The following is a 6,723-nucleotide window of genomic DNA, read 5'->3' as shown; positions in this document are numbered from 1 at the left end:
TTGAAATTCACTAAAAGTTTAATTAAATAAGTAAAGGACTATTAAAATCTTGTTTAAAAATTAACCTGATTTTTATAGTTAATTGATAGAAGTTTAAAAAAAAAAAACTAACTTGTTTTTGAAACTAAATTTTTCTTCTAACATTTTTGGAAGTACAGTGGACTGCTGATTAGATTTTTTAATGAAATCAGAAATTTTTATTTTTGAAAATCAACTCGACTGCATGACTTAACTTGAAGTAATTATTATCTGAATTATTGCAAAGTGGTCAAATTTATTTCCTTTTTTAAAAACTAAAAATAGTTATAGCATATTAATCTTCTATGATCTGTTCCTCAATTTAGGTAAATCAATTTTCAAAATACAATACAAACTTTTTTTTGTAATGAAAAGTTATCTTTAAGACTTCTGAAAAAGGTAAGATTTTTGTAGCACATAAAAATTAAAAAGAAAAAATTGTTTTTTTCTCTTTTATACAATACTCGTAAAACTAACAAAATTGGAAAATGATATTTCATTGAAATAAAAGTGGGTACACTTTAACCAGATACTTCCTTCCTCCACTACATATGTTTAGCTTTGTAATGCTAAATTTGTTAATACTTATTTACAGACGAAAAATAATTTCATACAGAGTTGTTTGTAAAACTATTTTTAATGCAAACTGATGGCACATCAGGGAATTTTTAATCTATCTATTATTTGTAAATGGATTTATGTTAACTGTTCAACTTAATTCCTGACATTTTCCTGTTGCCTCTTTTTTTTCTTTCTCATGTGGCCTCTCTGAATGAATAATTTTCATTGCTTGAATGGCTGATGAAAACTACAAAACAGTGCTTCATAGAATTAGTGTCAAACTTTTAGCATTTGAGTAAATTAGGCTCCGCCCATGATTGCTTCATAATTTGTTTCTTCAAGCAGACTCTTTCATCAAGAATAAAAAAATTTATGTATTAATTCATAATTGATTCCTCAGATTTATTTTTTGATTCTATGTTGGGTAATAAAAAAAAGCCCTATTTAAACTACAGCATTAGTACTCTGATAAAGTTTCTGGTACATACTACAAATGTGTGCGCCCTTGGTCACCCGGCTCCATTATCATTAATTTGTTTGTATTTAATTCAGTCACACAATCTGGAATGTGTTCATGCTGCCTTGAGATTAGTTGTACATATACTTATGAAGGATCAACAGGGTGGCCACCCACCTTTAAAATCTGGAATTATCAGGGAATTTTTTTATTCTGGAAAAGTCAGGGAAATTGAGAGAAAAATCAGGGGAATTTTAAAGAAAAGCTGGAAATTTTTTCTTAGATATTTTTTTTAAATTTCACTAATATAAATTATTTACTAATTTTCTTAATTTAAATTATTTCATTCATTATACCCACATTTTTTAGATGGAAATGTATCTCCAAACAGTTAAAATGTCATCAACTAGCTATACTTTGCTTGCTTCTAAATTTGCTCCATTATAACCCTGTTTAACTAGAATAACAAATGAAATTCTCCCATATTTGCTAAACAAATGAAGAAACCTTTGATCTCTATGGGACTGCGCAATTTAGGAAAGGCAAAGATTGTGCTGGATGTAGAAGAAGGGGTTAGGATATTTGCTTCTGTTTTAAGATTCTGTACGTAGGCAGAATCCATTTGTGGCTCAAGTTTGTTCGGATGCTTTGGTGGTAATTTTTTCTCTATTTTGACAAAATGAGTCCAAATGTTTTTTGTTTTTTTAACTTTATAAAAATTCTCCAAAAATTAGTTGGTTATAATGTAATAATCATAGATTTTATATTGCACTCTTTTTTTTCTGAAAGCTTCTGTACTCCCATTCAAAGAAATCTGTAAATTATTTTTCTCAGCTAACCAATCAATCGCACATTTTTTTACAAACGCTAACAGCAATGTTTGTCGACAAATTGTTGCATTAATGCTAATTTTTTCTATTTCATTTTAATCTTTTATGACATATTTTAATATTAAAAAAGATTTTTTTAGAGCTAACTATATATTAATATCAAATTTAACTGTTTCGTTTCTAAATATGATTTATAATTCAAAATTCCACTTGTATTGTTTTATCAAAATATCGAAAGTTCGTAAATGTTACTTGCATTCCAGAGATGATATTTCCAAAACTATCCCATCTTTTACCCTAAAAAGCTGACAAAGACTAAGGAATATATAGGAATCATAAAAAATGATGTATAAACATAGAATAAAATTTTTTTTTATTCCTATGTGTTTAGTCGGAAAAAGGAAAACTAAGCTTAGTGTTTCAGTTGTTAAAACAAAAACAATTAACTATGCTAAACTAAAAAAATATGCCTGTAGATTGGAATTCTTTAAATGTTTTAATTTCAAATAAAATCAAAAAAGTATAAAATGTAAGGAATTTTATCGATTTTTTTTTTTTCTATAGAGTATAGAACAAAAAATTAGACAATTTTACATTTGTGATATTTATTTTTGTATNAGACTACGAAGTTGAACATCAGTAGTCGTAAACACAAAATTCGGTCGGCTGTTCGACGACGGTTATAAAATTATGAAATAGATAAGTTATCATCTTTCTGAATATAACGAAAAGCTCTTCTTTTTAACTCAATCCGTAAAACAAAATAAGGCCGCAATTTAAGTATCGAAATACAATTATATCTATGAAAGCTATAAAAATATCCTATTTTAAATGAAATAAAATTAAAATTATCAAATTTTGTGTTACACGCTAAGAAAAACTACAAAAATGTTTTTCAGATTGGCTTTAATCGGTAGTAATGCAAGAAAACAGCGCCATTTTGATCACTAAAATAAATAAACTCCTATCGGAATTTAGATTTCACTTGCTCTAAACCTGCCGGAATCGGAATTTCGCATCGGAATTTAGTTCCAAGCGGAATCAAGAGCTCGTAATACGGCTTAACTGACATTCACGGATTTGTGACGTCACGAGAGTCCCACTTCGATTTTTACCTGGAAAATTCAGGGAAATTTGAAATCTGATTTGAGTGGCCACCCTGAGTTTATGTACTCCTGATGCCTACAACACGAGAGGAACGCATTACTGTCGCTGTGACGGACTTTGATAAGAACAAGCTTTAGAATCTATGGTATGTGGGTCCCGGTGACCAAGGGTGCTCAGTTATCTATTGTATGCATCTTTCTATCGCCTGCCTAGTGACATTAAGTCATACAATTCAAATATAAAATATTCTAAACAAGAATTTCTTCTTTTTTAGGATATTTTATATTTATTACGGCAATTTTAAACGAAAGTACGTAGTTAAAAATATAAAAAAAGACATTTATGCGGACGGACAGTTAGTTTTTCGAGCCCTGTAAAAAATGCATGTCACGCTTACGTCGGGCAATTTAATTTTTGAGCCATGCTCATAGCACTATTTTCAGGGTGCGTAGCGTTTTTTAAAGGTGCTTATTTTCGTTTTTTAAAAGCCCTTAAGGGTGCTTTTTTCAGTGGGTGTTTTTAAAAAAGTGCTTAATTTTCCCCTTTTCAAAATGAGATTTTTCCTTTCCTATGTTGATTTTCACTTCGAATTATGCAAAAAGACAGTTCACATTGTTCTATTAAACGTTTTCACAATTAATTCAACCCCAATCTATTTCGGCACATTGTCAGTCCGTAGGGTATGAAAACGCCATTCGTTTTACACGGTTCAAAATTTCATGATTTTTTACAATTGTCAAAAACAATGCCAAAGCGTTTTTTTTTTTTTTTACGTGACTTAAAAAAGGATAAAACTGTCAATCGTCAAAAACTTTCAACCCTGCCTAATTAATAATATTTNATTTTTTTTAAAGCGCTTAAAAATATTTTTTGAGTGCTTGAAAAGTACTTAAAAGGTGCTTATTGTTTGTTGAATAATTTGGCTACGCACCCTGTATTTTGCAAACACAATTTTAGTTTTCTTTCATATATAAGGTGTGTACTACAGTAATAAATATAAATTTTGAAGACTAAAAATAAACAACTTTAGGGGAAAAAATGTCGAATAAACAAAACCCTTATCACTAAAAAAATAAAAAAAATATTCGAAATTGAAATTACGAAGAACAAGATATTTTTCATTCCATTCTTTATTTTAATTCTAACATTTGGCTTGATAAGGAATAGTTTAGATTGAATTATGAATGTTCATACCCTTTTAATTTTCCGTATCAATGATAGTATGGCAATGAATTTCTCTCATAAAAGCATCAACTAAATAAATTATTTTTCTGTAATCTTAAAATAAAAATATTTCAACTTAAAGAGAAATGCATTTTCTTTAAAAATAAAAGGAGCAAATTTTTAAAGGTACTTTTTTTTCTTACGAGTGTCAAAATTCAAATTTTAAATTAAACAAATGATCTTGTTTTGAAAAGCCAAACTTTGCATTCCTGAAAAAGGGTGCATTACCTTAGTATGCGTAATCCGATCCCTTTATCCTTTTAAAAAAATAGAACAAAATTTATTTCACCTGCTCTTTCAAACAGCTGCTTTTACCAGCACCCACGAGTTAGTACATGGAACAAAAATACCCAAAAAGCTTCTTGAAGCAGACGATTATTAAGTCAATAATTATAAATATCTTACGCTTTTAATAAGTGACTTTTTAGCTTTGATGAATCTAAACTAAATATTGATGGCAAATTAGGTAAAAAAAAAATTATAAATAATAATAAGCGGGAGAAGATTTAAATAGAAATAATTGGATAGTGGATGTAATAATCTAAAGTTTTGGTGAGCTATTAAAAATTATATATATATATATTTTTAATAATGCAATTAATTCAGGAAAAGTTTGTATTTGCGCAAAATATTGAGGGGGCACATGCTCCTCCCCACTCGCTACGTCTATGCTAATAATTATGGAACTAATTGTTAAATGTAATTTTTCTTTTGTTCCATCGTATTTCTTGTAAATTTTTTGCGCAGTTTCGTAATTTAAAGTTTCTACGTCTTATAGTTTTTGAAACAAAATGTAACTCTAAGTTGAACGCCTAAAACAACAGCGGTGACTCTTTATGATTTATCCATCTAGAGCAGGGGTTTCCAACTTTCATGAGGCCGGGGGCCGTAATTAAAAATACCAGTCAAATGGCGGGCCGCAACTTTATCAAAAATATAGGACTCTTTTATGTTTGAAGGAACATTAAATATTACTGTCAGATTTTTAACAAGTTGTACGAAGCAAAAATATTGAATTACAAATCAAAATATGAAGTAGATTTTTACCTGAGAAATAAATTTTTTTGCCCTCTTGGTATGTTAAATTTCACAGAAACGAAGAAATTAGGCTTTTTTTAACGAAGGAAAAGTATTTTAAACCCATAAGGATTTTTTACAAAAATTGTCCGCAAGAAAATAACAACTTCTATATTTTAGTTCGCGGGCCACAAAATAAGGCTTCTCGGGCCGGACGTGGGCCGCGGACCTCCAGTTGGTAACCACTAATCTAGAGAGCTTAAAATAAAGTTTAAAATTGGAAATGAGGAAAGCATTCCAAATAAGGAAAGAACTTTCGCTCTGAAATCACTGCCTCATATATTTGTGGAATAGAACTAATCAAATCACTTCTATTATCTAATTGCATTCATAGCAATGTTTAGTAAGTTATATAGATTGCAAGATAGGTTTATATCTATAATTAAGAAGTACCATTTTTTTTTAANAATTTCACAGAAACGAAGAAATTAGGCTTTTTTTAACGAAGGAAAAGTATTTTAAACCCATAAGTATTTTAAACCCACCCATTTAAACCATCCGCAAAAAAATAACAACTTCTATATTTTAGTTCGCGGGCCCCAAAATAAGGCTTCTCGGGCCGGACGTGGGCCGCGGACCCCCAGTTGGTAACCACTAATCTAGAGAGCTTAAAATAAAGTTTAAAATTGGAAATGAGGAAAGCATTCCAAATAAGGAAAGAACTTTCGCTCTGAAATCACTGCCTCATATATTTGTGGAATAGAACTAATCAAATCACTTCTATTATCTAATTGCATTCATAGCAATGTTTAGTAAGTTATATAGATTGCAAGATAGGTTTATATCTATAATTAAGAAGTACCATTTTTTTTAAATTCAAAAAATCTATTAAGTTAATCCTCTCGCTTAACAATCCAAATTGCTGATGAGGGGGATTAGAAAATGGTAACCTTTTAAGTAGACGAATTCAATAAATAAGAAAATAATTTTTTTCAAATCGGGAGCCAATTATGCCGCCAATTGGCGAGCTCATACGGTTAATATAATTTTTTGAATTGGACATAAGCGTTTCCATGACGCAAAAATCTATTTTGTATTTCAACTTTTCTTCAGGTTTAAGTCAAGAAAACAATGAAATCGGTTGTCTTTATTAAAGATAAGGTTCGTTAACTTTTTAATATTCCCTTTTCTTGAGGTTTTAATGTTTTGTTTAAGTGACTTAGATTTTAAATACTTTCGAATTCGTCACATTATAAATCTAGCAGTGTTAAAGGTTTAGCATTCTTCGTAAGACGAGGTAAATCAACTGATTTTAAATATTGTTTCATTTGTTTTTAAAGCTAAAAATCAATTATTTCAGATTCGGTTTTTACATCGTTAACATTTACCATATTTATTTAACTTTAAATTAAGTTTAATTTGTTTACAAATTTTGAATTTCAAAATTCAGCATTCAGTCGTTGTATCTTGTCTTAAGGTTCGAATTTCGGAAAGTCATTTTTATTTGTT

Source organism: Parasteatoda tepidariorum, chromosome 3 (assembly GCF_043381705.1).
Source record: "Parasteatoda tepidariorum isolate YZ-2023 chromosome 3, CAS_Ptep_4.0, whole genome shotgun sequence".
Taxonomy (NCBI): domain Eukaryota; kingdom Metazoa; phylum Arthropoda; class Arachnida; order Araneae; family Theridiidae; genus Parasteatoda; species Parasteatoda tepidariorum.
Note: the sequence above shows the minus strand (reverse complement) of the source record.